Source organism: Columba livia, chromosome 3, assembly GCF_036013475.1.
Source record: "Columba livia isolate bColLiv1 breed racing homer chromosome 3, bColLiv1.pat.W.v2, whole genome shotgun sequence".
Classification (NCBI taxonomy): Eukaryota; Metazoa; Chordata; class Aves; order Columbiformes; family Columbidae; genus Columba; species Columba livia.
Window position 1 is genome coordinate 116,316,950 of NC_088604.1, and position 16,021 is coordinate 116,332,970.

The following is a 16,021-nucleotide window of genomic DNA, read 5'->3' on the forward strand; positions in this document are numbered from 1 at the left end:
GTGAGAGATGAAGCTAGAAGCTGACAAGTTGTCCTGTTTCCTCCTTTAATGTTCTGGTAGATCTGAACCAGCTGCAGGTCACGACAAGGAGCCACAAAGCAGATTTGCACCAACTTTGCAAAAACAGGAGGCCAAAAATCCTTACAGACCACCCTTCACTACACTACAGCAGATTGTGCAAGCTTTACTATTTTTCCTATTCAGTTGCATCCTCTATATCACATGCAAAATACCATTTATGTAACTTTTCTAAACAGCCAACCAGCTTCACATCATGAGTTTTTCCATGAAAAGGTCTTTATTCTTGTACAAAATGGATATTTTTTCTTGCTTGCAAAGATTCCATGACTTATGTCCTAATTCTAGGTTTGCTTCAGCCAAATTTCTTCGAGGCAAATTTACAGCAGTTTTAATTATCATGAGATTAACTTAAAAAAGACTGAGGACGTATTTCCCCTTAATGTTGCTTTTATATAGTATGTATATAACAAGAAATCCTACTTCTCTCTGGTTTTATTTTTTTGTCTATAGATAGGCAGCAGGATTGTGCAAGAGAGGGCAAAGAGAAAAGCTACCAATTATTGTTTTTATTTTAATTCTGAAATATTAAATAAAGGGGATCCCAGGAAAGTATTCCAGCATAGGCATCTTTCATTTGAACCCCTTTCTCAGCCCATCACCATAGGTTTCACTGACCTTGGTAATATTATAAGGGTCATATTTTCCCATGGCTGAATTGTTCTGAAACAATTTCTCCAGTGTGTTAGGCACACTGGCTGCTCTTTGGCATCAGGCATGCGTATCCTCTTGGCTTCTTTCTCTTTCTCTTAAACAAACATATTTATTGTGACTACTACTAGGGAAATCTCTCTCCTCTGAAACTTCAATGTTTTAACGTTTATGTCTCTGTCCCTTTCCTCTTTCTATATATAAAGGTGTTAACGAACTCTACCACTTCTGTAGCCTTGTAGAAATCCTTCTCCCACTTCTGGATGCGACCGCAACAGAAGAATTAGTAGATGTTTCACTATTCAAACAGGAGTCAACTGGTATGATGGGCATAGAAGCAAGCCATTAATAATCACAATACCAATACTTTATCTAGAATGAAACAACCAAGCTCAAAACAGAGACTTTCCATTTTCTCACCTCAACAGCATGCAGAGAAACCTTTCACAGTGAATCCAGAATGCATCCCAAATTCAAATGAAAAGTTCAAGCCACAAACCTAAAACTATAGATCATCTAGGATATATAGGCAAACTCTGGTCAATGGCAAGGACTGAGCCTGAAGTGGTTTCAAATAGGACCAAACTTCTCCCAGAATTAAGCTTTGTGTAGCTTGTTGTCATCTAATAATAATAATTTGCACTTTGGATAGGCCCAAGTGAGCAGAGAAAAACAGAAATTTACCCTATTAACTTGGGTAAAAAAAATTAAAATCATAATTATGACTACCCTTTGTTAAAATAGGTACAGAAAGGGGTAAATAACAGTTCACTTAAATCTGTTGCATGGCTTAACGAAGCTGTCAGTCACATAAATAACCTTTCCTATCAAATGCCTATTCAAACATCTGCCAGAGTAAAATAAGAATTTACATTACCACATTGGAAATATAAACCAGAGCAAATCTCTATCCCAATTTACAGTCTCATTTGCCATTCTGGTTTACAGCCAGTGCACTCACTGGGAAATGAAGAGCATCAACCTGTATTTACAAAGGAATTCTAGTGACCATATCCAGTCCTCATATTTCTGTGCACACTTCTTGTGCAAACACAATCAATGTATTCTCCCCTTCACAAATTGTTTCAAAGCAGCAACTTTAGTACGGAGAATTGAGAAATACTATTTATTACCTTCAGGAAAACAATACACAGGGAGGTATTGAGAACTGAAGCCTAGAAAATTAGTATGGACTTACTCATCCATAGCAAAATTATTATTTTAGGAGATGACTAAACGCATGCAAGTCTATCAGCAAACCAAGATTTATCATTTGCCTTGGATCCAGCAAAACAGTTCACATTCCACTTCAAGTGATAATATAGTAAAAATGATTAGAGTTAGAGAGTCCTAACACCTGAGCACTTTGCTGGATTTTGTACATGTTGTGATATTCCTTAAGATTAGGGAATTAAGCTAGGAAAAGATGACTTACAATGGGTTTTCTTAGGACTGGTCGAGCAATTTACAGAATCCTGCCCAACAGTGGGGGTTTGCACTAGGTGTGAGAAGGGAAAAAAGAGGAAATTCCCATTGGTTAAAAACGAAATGAGTAAGAAACTTGCTGACTCACTACCAAAGGCCATTGTGGAATTAATCATCCCTGCTCCTTCCCCAGAGGTCAGAAAGAATTAGTTTGCTTTAATATTTTTGGAGTATTTGAAATACCTAGAAAAGAAATCAGCTGAAAAACACAGACCTTGACTGGGAAAGTTTGGAAATGGTTTCTACCAAGGATCAAAATAGGTTTTATAAACAGCTCTGAATGTTCTTGTGGGTTTATTATTTTTTTTCTCTATGTGGCAGCTGTTATTTGAAAATATTGTCACTCCGTATCTATGGGGAAGAGAGGCAGATCTCCTCCTGTGCTCACTCTTCTTTTTGCCCAACGCTTGCTAAACCCAAACCCGATGCCAGTGGCACAGTAAGTGCAAAAGCACCTTAAGGAGAAAAGGGAAAAACATAATGGAGGTTTTGCAACACTAGTCAGAGAAAAGTTCCTTCATACTCAAGATCTGCCTACTTGTCTCCAATTATGTTTCTCACTTACCAAAATACAAGGATGTGTGCAGCTTCATTGACCTCACATACTTAAAGCTCAGTTCCAATATTTTGCTACATCAATTCATATAATAAAAAATACAGAACTAATACCACATGTTATTTAATGCATATTAAAATCTGGCTGTGTGTTTAAATCTATGTCATAACCTCCATCTATAGCATTACTCAAAGAACACAGGTCACTAAGGTGGACAGTGAGTAGTGTGTGCTTGCAACATGCTTAAAGATGGAAAACTTCATTTATTTATCTTCTTACTATTACCTAGCATTGGTCAGCCTAGTTTTGTCACATGTATTAACATCACAAATAAGAACTGGCCCTATTTAGCAGATTGTGATAAAAGGGCAATTGGACTTGAACACCAAGGGCTAAAGTCCCTCCTGTCACAAAGCAGAGAATTCCTCTGCCAGTGGATGTGAATTTCTTTATAACAAGGAATTTGGAACCTATTTTCATCATCATTGGTTTTAGTATTCTTAAAAGAAATCTGCAACAACAATAAAATTCTCTAGACGAAGTGTGGGAATGGATTCTAGTATTTGTATGTCAAGCTATGTTCATCTGTGTTTATTACATTTGTTTTTGTATTTTCACACCCTTTTTAATGTATCAGGGAGACATTTATGCAGCCAAATTAACACAAGTTGTGGTCTTCTGATGGGATTCAGTTCCTAAAAGGCATGCATTTTGCTGATGATGCTCCATCCACACATACGGTCTCCAAAGCATAAACAACACCCATAGAAACAAAGGAAAACATTGAGATGTTTGAACAATAGATATTCAAGCTCATTGCACATTAAGGTTCTTGTGACACATGAATGTGAAATGATTTGTGCTTACATTATGCATTCTCCCTTTGAAATAATTTTTATATATGACTCAGAGGTCTGGTCCAAATCCCAGAGAACTCCATGGGAAGATTCCTACTACCTCACTGAGCTTTGAATCAGGCTCTGAAGTACATCCACATTGTTTGCAACACACAAACACCATTTGCTCAAGTACAGAATGACAATGCATTTGACAAGTCTAACCAGAAATTACAGAGAGGTCTGGTTGCATTCTTTAAACCCGTGACTTCATTCCTCATTTTAAAATCCCGCTGACCAGGCGAGCTGGAGAGGATGGGATGAAGTTGATCTACGAAGAACTAAGAGTCAGAAGGAAAACCAGGTCCTAATTCTGGCTGAGCCACCAACTGACTGCAGGACCCTGCACAGGTCTGTATCTTCTTGCCCCTCCGTTCGTCTGTCTCAAAAATGGTAACACACACAGAGCATCATAAAACCAAATGCTGCATCTGACCAATCGTTCTCAAACAAATACTGGGGGGGTGTGGGGGGGGAGAATCATAAAAAGAAAAGTAAATGCTGTGAAGTAATGCCTTTAGTTTTTAAGTTATTCCTTCTACCTCTTTTCCTTTCAATTCCTTTTACTTCTGCATGCATATACACATAGATACACACATCCTAAATAAATGCTTTAGAAAGTAAAGGGTTCAAATCTGCTTTTCCCCAGATATTTAGAAAGCGACATTCCTGCTGTATTTTCTGCATCTGCTTCCTCAAACACGGTGGTTTACTGAGACAAACCAAGTCATCATTCAGATCCTTTTCCCAGGCTCGACCAGAGCAGTTGGCAGAGACACATGACCAGAGGAAAAGGGGAGAACTTCAAAACAAAGAAAGGTATGTTTTGAGAAAATGCGAAACGATTTACTCACAGTTCATAGTATTTCCTTCAGGCTAAAACTCCCTTTCTGCCTCACAAAAGCTTCAAGTAGCCTCAAGTCCTACAAAAATAAATAAACCCAAACAATGTATAAGATGCCTCTTTGCACCTCTCGGATTAAGTGACCTGAGCCTCCCTTCAGGCCACTTTCACGTTACTACTGGGGAACTGATTTATAAGGGACCCTCCACAGGTACCTGACAGCTGTATAAACTATGGAGATAAAGCAACAATGCACCAGCACAGATTGAAAATCATTTAAGCAGCAGAAGCTTTTAAAATAAATATCTCAAAGCTGAGTTCAAGATAGAATCACTCAGCTATAAAACAGAAGTGCCCTCATTTGCTTTAGACTACCTTTACTGCAAGAAACTAAACTTTGTTATTCTTTTATTCTCATTTATTCACAGAGTTCCAGATCTACAGAAATAGTTGTTATCAGATAGCCGGGCGTTTTGCCTAAATAAGTCATTGAATGACACAAAATCCAATGACTAAATGTTACAATGGAGCAGAGTTTTTAAAATTAGTCTTGCTCACACAGCATAAATTTGCATTATGTAAAGTTGCAGCGATCCAAAGGTCACTGAAGTCAGTAGGAAGGACTTCCAATAAATCTCTGGTTAGGTTCTGAGAGACTACAAAACCAAGAAAGGTAACAAAAGCTTTATCTGGTGGGCCACGGCAGAGAATTAATTTCTAATTTGACAGTGTCGTGTTACCAACCCTTCTTCCACCTATATGAAGATGGGCCTTGAATCTTCTGCCGTAATTGCGACATTTTTATCAGCCTAAAGAGCCAAATCCACACTAGAGAACTGAAAATGTAGGCACCTTATTTTTCTGTGTTAACAGCTCATGTTTCTGCTTTCACACAGAGTGATTTTTAAAAGCTGTGACACAGATATTTGCTTTTAAAGAAAGCCTCCTACATCAATTTCAACCCATGAAAAAAAACAGAACTGAGAAGCTCTCCAAAGTAGTACATGTATATTCAAAATGTGCAGCCTGGTCTTATGATGCATCTTCATGTATCAGGACAGGAGCTGTTATGTACGAATGCATATTTTTCTGTCATCTACCTCGTATCTCCATAGAGCCAAGTGTCGCAGTCCAGCCTGGCAGCAATAAGCATGTTCACACACAATTCCATGCATACAGATGGTTGTATATCTGCAGGGGGATGACGTATTTTGGATAGACCTTTAGCATCAATGTACAGCCGCTGAGGATGTGCCCAAACAAATCTCAGTGATCCTTGGCCTCTTCCTAGCCTAAGCATTAAGGCTCCTACCAGTGATGCACGGGGAAGCCAACGATTCCTTTCTGTTGTATCAGTGAGAGGTAATACTTTCCAGTTGCCAGGTCAGCAAGCTTCTGGTATTTAGCTGTGAGCAAATAACATTTTAACTATATAAAAAGAGTTTGATGAGGTAATGTAAAACATTACAGTGGCGCCCAATAGAGTCCCCCAGGTCAGTAATATGCAATTTAAAGTGTTCCAAAATAACAAACAGGCTCTATATACAATAAATTCCGATGGCTCTTAAAAATGCTCTCATCACTGAGTTAATTTTAAAGAATCTAGTATTAATAGTAGCATTTTTCAGTCCTAGAAACATTTTTCATAAATTAACAGATTCGCAGCCAAATGCAACAGACAATGCACTCACTTCCCAAGATTTCTTTTTTCTAATAAGATCATTGCAGAGAATACAAGTCCAACAACCCCTCCTCCATTGTACCAAGAGCAGAGAAGCCAGGTCGTGCGTGGGGAGTGGTTGAGGGACCTGGGGCTGTTCAGCCTGGAGAAAGGAGGCTGAGGGGAGACCTTATCCCTGTCTACAACTACCTGAAAGGAGGTTGTAGCATGGAGGGTGTTGGTCTCTTCTCCCAATCAGCAAACAATAGGATGAGAGGAAATGGCCTCAACTTGTGCCAGAGGAGGTATAGATTGGATATTAGGAAAAACTTCTTCACAGAAAGGGCTGTTGGGCATTGGAACAGGCTGCCCAGGGAAGTTGTAGAGTCACCATCCCTGAAGCGGTTTAAAAGGCATTGAGATGAGGTTCTTAGGGACATGGTTTAGTGCCAGAGTTAGGTTATGGTTGGACTCAAGGGTCTTGAGGGTCTCTTCCAACCAAAATGATTCTATGATTCTATTCTATAATAAGGCTCTTCTATAATCAGGAAAGAAAAACAGGTATCCTCAAAATGCCATCAAGGTGGCCATCCCTCTCTAGGGACAACAAAGTCTAGACAGTGAAATTTAGCCTAATATCTAATTTTTAAATTCCTATGCTTCAGTGAGTATTAACTCCTCAGAGAGTGCTGTTCCAGGTCTTTAAGGCTAGGATGCCATTCACATTTTTCTAACAAAAGATGGAGTTTAACTGGAATTGTTGAAATGAAGTACTTGAACAGCATGAATCAATACTACACAAGTCCTACTATTATACCATTGTAGGACAAAAGTACCCTGGATTCTTCTTCCCCTTTCAAGTTCTGGATCTTTCAGATTCACCTACATTGTATCTTGCGATTTTCCCTGAGAACCAGCATATTTTTTTTAAGTTGGAACTACAAGTTGAGATTCTCAAAACTCCAGGATCTCGAGCTTCAAGTAAATCCAGACTTGATAGTACCAGTAATAACAATCAAAGAGACGTTTTCCATGAGTCTGCACAGAGTCTGAACTGTCACACTGACACAGATGCTGCTTCCTTTGAGAAAACGCTGTAGGTAACATACTATATAATTTGGGGTCCAGGATAATACTTCTTTTCCTTTTTCTGTGATTGAAAAGAGTCCACTGGATCGAGCTTACTTCTGTCACTTATGACTCCAGAATGCCTACGCAGATTAGGCCGTTGTATTTACTATGTTTCAAGCCTAGCAGCAGAATAAGTGAAATATTAATAATAAGGGTTATTTTTTCTATGTTTTATCCTAAAATAGATATAATATTAACATCACTGGGTATTTTTTAATTGTAATAAAAATAGCTTATTCTGAAATACACAAGCCATAGCTGTCCAAACTTCCCTGCAACTCCACATCACAAAATGGTGAAATAGCTGCATTCCAATAAACAGGCTGATAGCACTGCAATGATACCCTTTTGCTTTCTTCCCAAAGCAAATTGGGCTTTTTTTTTCCACGTTGCTTAAATCTTGGTTATCCAAACTTGTTCCGTTTCCTCCATGCTATTTATGTAGTAAAAATGAACTATATGTCCCACACTTCTAATTTCATTACGTCCCATATGCTTCATTACGCTCTAATTATCATTAAATGCATATGTACATGTAGATACGTTCTCCGTGTTTCTTGAGTCAAGTATTCTCCAAGGCACTCTTGGAGCGTAAAATAAAGTTGTAATTTTAAACAAGTGGAATATCACTGATTTAGTAAGGGAAGAATGGGGTGTTAGTCCTCAAATTGCTGTTGCCTTTTAACCACGAAACGCACACCACACAATGTTACTTGCGGTGGACTAAGAAAGAAGAATTCCTTTCATAAAATTTAATGAGTGTAGGGTTTCTGTGTTTTATAGGGCACAGGGTGTGAAAAACAGCTCAGTTGTAGCCCTGATGACATTTTCATATAGGTGAAAGTAAAAATAGAGAGAGATTTGACATCTTGACATAAAAGGGGCACAGTATTGTGTTGCAAGGGTACTATGTACAAGTGAAAGCATAACATCTGATTCTAGTTCTAAACACACACGACTATACAAAGAGAAAATTTGGCATGTTTTCTCTTTACAGCTAATAGAAAATACAGTGATTTGAGCATGATGAGGATATAAGATTTTGGGTTGGAAAAAAAAAAACAAGTTATAAAAAACATATTAAGATCAAAACTTCCTTCTGCATTTGTTCTAGAAACTACCAGCCTAGACTCAATGATCCTAGTTTATTCTATTACTTAACACCAGGTTATTTCAATTAAAATCCATTTATCTATTAAATCAGAGAAACAAGGGTATAGAACCAACCAGGAAAATGACAGGATAAAGCAGTGACACTGTTGTAGTATCTAAAATGCTACAGAAAAACTGAAATATTAAATAAGAATTTAAAGCAATACCAAAACGCACTTTTTACAAGCTGACAAAATGTAAGGTGTCAAAACAAGGGTTAACCATGGGGGTTAAAAAAGAGTAAAATACAAAAAGTTCAAGTTTCCTGATTTCTAAATATTAGTTCAAAATTGAAGAGGGATGTTTTCTTGACCACAGGCAACTCGTACACACTCTAGCACAGCTCAGTTCAGCTCTCACAACATTTCAACCCCTCTATCCTCTCCCAGCTTGATGACCCCCACAATATCCCAGGAAAACACAACAGTTCCCTCCAATTAATAGACAATCAAGTTGAGCTATTTTAATCTCCTTTCCTGATTCCAAGAGATCTTTTTACCATAGAGGACCAGTGTATTTTCACAGCAATGGCTTTTTGGTAGTTTAAGCTGATTCTCTTCCCCAGCCTTTGGATGACACAGCTCCATCACAGCAGCTGATCCCTCACTGGACAGCATTTTATTTCTGTTTGGTGTGTTTTTTGATTTTTTGGGGGGTTTATATTTGTTTTGGTTTTAATACCGTTTTGCCTTCAATACCGTTTGCCTTTAATACCGTTTTTTCTTCAACCACTATAAAAGCTTATTGCTCTCTATAGAAAAATAAATTAATAAAATGAAGCACTCTCATCACAGAATGAGAAGGCAGTTTCTAATACTATCCAAAACATGATATGAAGCTTGCTTGTTAGCACTTATACTTGCCTGATTTCAAAAACTGACCTGCTACCAAGAAAACAGCACCAGCTCACATCAAGACCTCAGGGACCACATCAGTGCTCTCAACAGAAGGATCTTCCAATCCCTAACATTCTGTGATTTTCTCAATATTCTTGGCAATTACTTGATTGCTGCATTTGAGCATCTGGTACAGTCCTTAGATAGGGGCAGCAAAATCAGGCACAGAATCATAGACTCGTCTGGGTTGGAAAAGACCTCAGAGATCATCAAGTCCAACCCTTGGTCCAACTCCAGTCCATTGACTAGATCATGGCACTAAGTGCCATGTCCAATCTCAGTTTAAAAACCTCCAGGGCTGGTGAGTCCAGCACCTCCCTGGGCAGCCATTCTAATGTCTGATCACACTCTCCATAAAGAATTTCTTTCTAATCTTCAGCCTGAATTTCCCCTGGCAGAGTTGAAGCCCATGCCCCCTTGTCCTATTGCTGACTGCCTGGGAGAAGAGACCAATCCCACCTGGCTAGAACTTCCCTTCAGGTAGTTGTAGAGAGTGATGAGCTCACCTCTAAGCCTCCTCTTCTCCAGACTAAACAAGCCCAGCTCCCTCAGCCTCTCCCCATAGGTCTTGTGTTCAAGTCCCTTCACCAGTTGCTCTTCTCTGGACCCGCTCAGCACTTCAATATCTTTCCTGAACTGAGGGGCCCAGAACTGAACACAATACTCCAGGTGTGGCCTCACCAATGCAGAGTACCAATGCACCTACCAAAAAGGAGCCCAGAGGCTCAGGCTTCATCTCAGACTCGTGGCAGCAGCCAGGAACATTTCCATAGATTTCAAAGCATTTCAGATCTGCCCTGGGAAGTGTTGCCCCAGCAGGTACTTATGACAGATATACCGAGCCTGTTTATATACAGTCACAAAGGGTAGAATGTAAACAGCACAAGAGCTGGTGCATTTTGCAACCTTTGCTGTCATGTCTTTGTGTTGAATCACAAAGCTTTATTACCCAGAGGTTTTTTTTCACCAGATTGGAAGAGTGTAGCGCATGAGATAATAACCTTCCCCGGATTCTGCATTGTCTGCAATTTTCTCAAACATGGTTAAAAATTCACATGTCATTAGCAGCAGAGCAAATCCAAGAGACATTTTTGCCTTTACACAGTACTTAGAAATAAGGGAATTTTAGATTTTGACTTTTTTTTTTTTCTTAAAGATGTTAACCATTTGCTGCATCAGCATTTTTGAAAGACTCTTCCAGTCTATTTGGGCTCCTATACTACCGTTGCTATGGCCCTTCCCAAAATACATGACTTGACACTGCCTGACAAGCATATCTCAAATTCCATCTTTTGTCCTTCTCTTATTTTTTATTTATGGAGACAATTGTGTGCCTGCTGAACTATTCCATCACACATCTGTCCCAGTTTTATTTAAATTTTGAGTGCACATACTATGTGATCCATGTTAAACAACATAAGATTAAATATATACATATATATATCTTTGCTTTTGTACCAGAAAGAAATTAGCAATGGTCTTCAGTTACTTGAGAGCTTCATTCCATTCCTGAGGTGTATTGCCAGTTCCAAGTTAATGATGCTCCTATGGAGGTATCTAGTTACACATACGTTGCTATTTTAAAAATAACGTTAACTCAGAAAGAGCCAGATTAAGCAAGAACTACTGCAGAATAGGTATTGGTTTTGCTTTGTTGCATTTTCTCTATTTCGACCACTGGCATGCATTATTGTTCCATTTCTGGGGTTGTTTAGTCTAGAGAAGAGGAGGCTTAGAGGTGAGCTCATCACTATAACTACCTGAAGGGAAGTTCTAGCCAGGTGGGGATTGGTCTCTTCTCCCAGGCAGTCAGCAATAGGACAAGGGGGCATGGGCTTAAACTCTGCCAGGGGAAATTTAGGCTGGATATTAGAAAGAAATTCTTTACAGAGAGAGTGGTCAGGCATTGGAATGGCTGCCCAGGGAGGTGCTGGACTCGCCGTCCCTGGAGGTTTTTAGATTGAGATTGGACATGGCACTTAGTGCCATGATCTAGTAAATGGATTGGAGTTGGACCAAGGGTTGGACTTGATGATCTCTGAGGTCTTTTTCAACCCAGTCGATTCTGTGATTCTGAAAGTCTGCACAAATACCAGCTTTGGAACTAGGTCCAGGAAAATTCATGGTAAAGATTTCACAGTATTTAAGGTTTGGCTTTGTCTATTCACTACTGTGACAGCACAGATGAACCCAAACCCTAATTATCGTCATGTTCAGTCGGAAACATTCAGATTCAGCACACAAAACTAGAATTATCAGAGGAATCAAAATAAAACGGAAGGTGTTCAAAATATGAGAACAAGTAAAAACCAGAAATGCAGCTAAAAGCTGAGGATCCTGCCTCTTCCCTCCATCTCATCCTATCACCCTATCAGTTAAGAACACAAGTTGCAAACCTTGCCGTCCTTTTGCGTTGTTCTTCCTTATAGAATAAAAAATAGGCAAATTTGCATTTTTATTTCCTTCTAGGACTAGTAAAATATGGGGTTTTGATTTTTTCCACTTTAAACAAAGTTTTGATGAAACAAGATAAATGAAAGTTCTCCTCAACAAAATATCAACATTTTAACAGAAAATCAAGAGAAAAACTACATTCCAGTTCTAGTACTTTATTAACCCTGTCATGATAGAAAATAAACATGAGAAAGGAGAGGTAGATCCAATACTTAGAAAACAGTTTCCTGCTTATCTACTATGAGGTTTCAAATCTAAACAGAGCTGAGGTTGCGCACTAATCCCAACAAACAGATACACCTTCTGTGACCTTGAACAATGGACATAAGTTACTTAATTCAAGGGAAAGTGGTGTCAAAATCTACAGCCTCCAACTGTAAAGTGTGACAATGAACAGCCATGATTTGGAGATGTTTTGATACTTCATCCTTTTTCAAGTATCCAACTTCATGACAGTGAGACTCAAAAGATCATAATATTGCTTGGTCAGTATTCGAAATTGAAAAGATATCTTGGAATCATAAAAAGAACAAATTCAGCTCCTATTGCCCCTTCACTGATCAAAGGTAATTCCTAAAACTACAGCTATTTCCTATGTGACTATTTTAGCAACTTTTGGATTTATTATTTGTTCTAATTATATTTTATTATGCCTTTGTGGCTTTGTGTCATTTTTATGGCTATATTTTAAAGCACCTTCAGACATGTGCAAGGTGATCTATAAATCAATTAGTAGTAGCAGTTGTGGTAATAACAACATCATTATTTTGATGGAGCCAGTGATTACCCTGTAAATAAATCTTTAAATGTGTGATGTTTGTCTCTGGTAACTACATGTTTTCCTACTGGTTCCTGCTTAATGATAAATTATTTTAAGAGGGTGGTCAAAAGTTTCTATCTAAAGAGGCTGAATATTTGAGAGCACACTCATGAGTCAGTATTTCCTGGAGAAACAATATACTGAACTTGTCTGAAAAACATGTAACATGAGCATTATAGGAAAAATAAATTCTAATGAGTGGGAGACCCTTGAGGGTGTCCACAAAGAAGCAGCAAACAGTGATTCAACATACTGTTCACTATTTTCTTTGCATTGCCATCATTTTCCCCACATTTCAAACACGTTCCAGATTTCCCCAAGTGCTAAAATATTTCTCTTCTGTTAAGCGCTTGCTGTTCTCTGAATGCTGAGCAATTTCCAGGGTGGTTGATGAGGAACATAAGTTGTTCTCCTTCTCTTGGAATACTCTATCTTAAAGGATTCTTTTCTTCTTTCCCCTGACAAACAACATATTGTTTTAACGTCTACTGTACATACTAATAAACAATAACCATTAGGAGGTAGTAAATAAGCCAGTACTTCCACATGACACTGTATATGAATTCCAGTGTTGCTGAGAAATATATGTGAGGCATAGAACTTTACTATATGGTCCTGTAAAGACCCCTCAAAATCACACTTGAACACTATAATACCTGGGACTCGCTCTCTTCGGCAGACTTAGTGAAAAAAATAACAACTACAACAAAGTGATGATTCATGGAGCCCAAATTACAATAGATCCTCATTCTCCACTCCAACCATCCTCTCGTACAAAGCACTATATAGAGCAACGCCGGCTCCTTCATTGGACACAAAGCCGGTAATTCACTCTCGAAGATTTGCTGATGTCACAAGCGCATATGATGTCACCAAGACATTTTTTTGTGAATGTGCCTTTGTATTCTACCTATTATCAAGCTTATAACAAATATATAAGCTATCTCTCTGAAGCTGTAATTAACCCTTAATTTTCTCAGCTGTAGTTATCAGAAAACATCCAGAAGTGTACACGAGGTCGAACACATCTACACGAGCTCCCAACATTGTAACTAATCAAAATGCAGAGATTATAAAATAGCACAAAAGCTCTAGTATGCCTTTGGCTTTGTGCATATCCATCTTTGACTACCACAGAATAATCCATGGGAAGTCATGGGCCTTAGCAACAATGGAATGAGCTTTAATTAGTTCTACATAAGAAAATCAGGTTTCATAGTCATCCGCCACACCAGTACTATTTCTAAAAAACTCAGTTCTGCCAACAGCTGGTGAAGGGAAGAAAGCGGCCAAGTCTGCAAGAGCAAATTACTGCTTCAAACAGTTCTTTCTTACAGATCGTATATTTTTGATACAAAAACTACTCTTCATTTCAGCATCTAAAGCTCAGAATTTAAGGACAACTTTGCAAGTGAAAACCAAGTAGAGTAGGATATTTGGTCTTGATTTAGCAAAACAAGTTCCTTCTCTTATTTATATACTGAAGAAATATGAAGAAAAGTTACAACAACAACAAATCTCTAAAAAGAAGTTTAGACAAGTATCAAGCCAAATTAAGATGTATTCAAATTTCACATTATTTTTTTCCATTATGATGTGGAAAGGAGCTTTAACAGAAAGTTTCCTTGATTTTCTAGTAGAAAACTCTAGAAAATAATAATTTTTATAAAGACAACAACACTACCTCCTCTGCATGCATTAAAAAAATCTTGGGGGAATGGGGGGAAAAAATCAAGTATTTTATAAATGGAAGATACAGTTTTCACTTCAATTTTTCATCCAGTTGTCAAAACCATATTTCACATCCAGCTCTCTTGACCTCAGGAACTCCTGCGCTCCCTATGAGCAGCCTGAGAGCAGCAGCGACTGCAGCTGATCGTCCTTAGGGCTTGAAGTGCTCTGTTTATTCATCAAACAGCTACACTAAGGCAGCCAAACTCAGGCTTTTAACAAGCACTTGAACATTAGTTTCAAAATTGAAAACTTATCTAAGATTCAGCTCCGCTTGTTTGGCTTTTCTCAAACCTTGCTTGGCTTCAGGAATCTAAATTGGAGGGCAGTACAAGCCCTGGAACCCTATGAATTCATGCAGGCAGCTTACGCAATGATCTTGAGCGTTGGCGAGTATTTTCTACGATAATCTATGTTGTTTTCCTTCGTTCCCCTGATAGCGGGCAGACTGCCACTCATTCCAATGTTTTAGTTTTCCAAACTGTTCCCTGGACAGTCTACGCAAATCCATAGCTTGAAAATTGTGCAGAAAGGGATTTTGGACAGTTCTTGAAGTTTCAGCGCTGTCAGGTCCTTTCCAGTTAAAAAGATGCTCTAGATCTGGTCCACACCTTTGCAGAGACCACTCCTGGATGCCTCAAAATATTCAGAATCAACTTCGTAGTTGATAATTCATAACCAAAGAGCTACAAATGCTTTAGGATGAGTGCTGTTCCAAATCAGAACTGGCCTTCAACACAAAGGAGCCGAGATTTTGCTCAGGTTGCTCAACGCCAATGTCAGTTGGGCACACTGAAAAGGCTCCAGGCCACTGAGGACCTGGCGGAACCTCTGGGTACGTATGGGGAAAGCAGCACTGGGTTGGGTATTTTGTTTTGGCTGTTTCAGTTTTTTTAGCAAGTCATAGTACTAATACTACTTCTCCTTGTGAATGCTTTCCAGCGATCCTGGCGGCTTCCCAGGCTCCAGCGAGGATGTCTCTGAAGTCAGCTGCAGTCTCTGATGTGTGCTGCGAGTATCCTATTGCAGAATTTTAAATGCCTACTAACTGAATGCAGTTGCCTTATTTGTGAAAGGTGGTGCCAGAAGTATTATTACATTTCAGATTCTTTTCCCTGGATAATGGTGGAAAATTCTGTTTTAAATCCATCCAACACAGAATTAGACAGAGGAATGTCCGGGTTTTTGTTTGGTGATGTTGTTTTAATTCAACGATTACATTCCTTTGCTTTCACCTTCGCCTTTTTAAACCACGGATCGAAAATCACATGATTAGTCACATAAAAACCCGGAGTTTTTATACATACTGATAATAATGTTTGCCAGAAGAACTAAATACATACACAACAGCATGTGTGTTGTAAGTGCTACAAATAAACCCTGTCTGACAGGTATTTTGGTCTATTACCACTGTCTCTGACAAAAAGCACTGAAAAGTGAGAATTTGTTGGTTGCAAAGCTTCTAGTGACTAATTTCCAAATCACAAAAATATGAAAGTGGAACAGGCAGAATCAGAAAAGCCTCATCTCATGGAAGCAGAAGGCAAAACAACATAGAGAACTGACTTTCTCTGAAAGAAAAGAATGAACTATGTAGTATTAATCCAATGCCAAGGTGTGGTGCATGTTAATTTGGAAGGGGTGTCAGTCTGTTTGCCACAGTTCAG

At 38.6% G+C, this 16,021-nt stretch overlaps 1 long non-coding RNA gene across 1 annotated transcript; it reads left to right on the top strand.

Moving 5' to 3' along the window:
- Positions 1–3,754: 3,754 nt before the first annotated feature.
- LOC135579242 (uncharacterized) lies at positions 3,755–15,748 on the top strand. Its single transcript, XR_010471966.1, has 3 exons — positions 3,755–4,017; positions 4,316–4,485; positions 15,297–15,748. It is a non-coding gene; the product is annotated as an uncharacterized LOC135579242 (long non-coding RNA).
- The last annotated feature ends 273 nt before the right edge of the window (positions 15,749–16,021 follow it).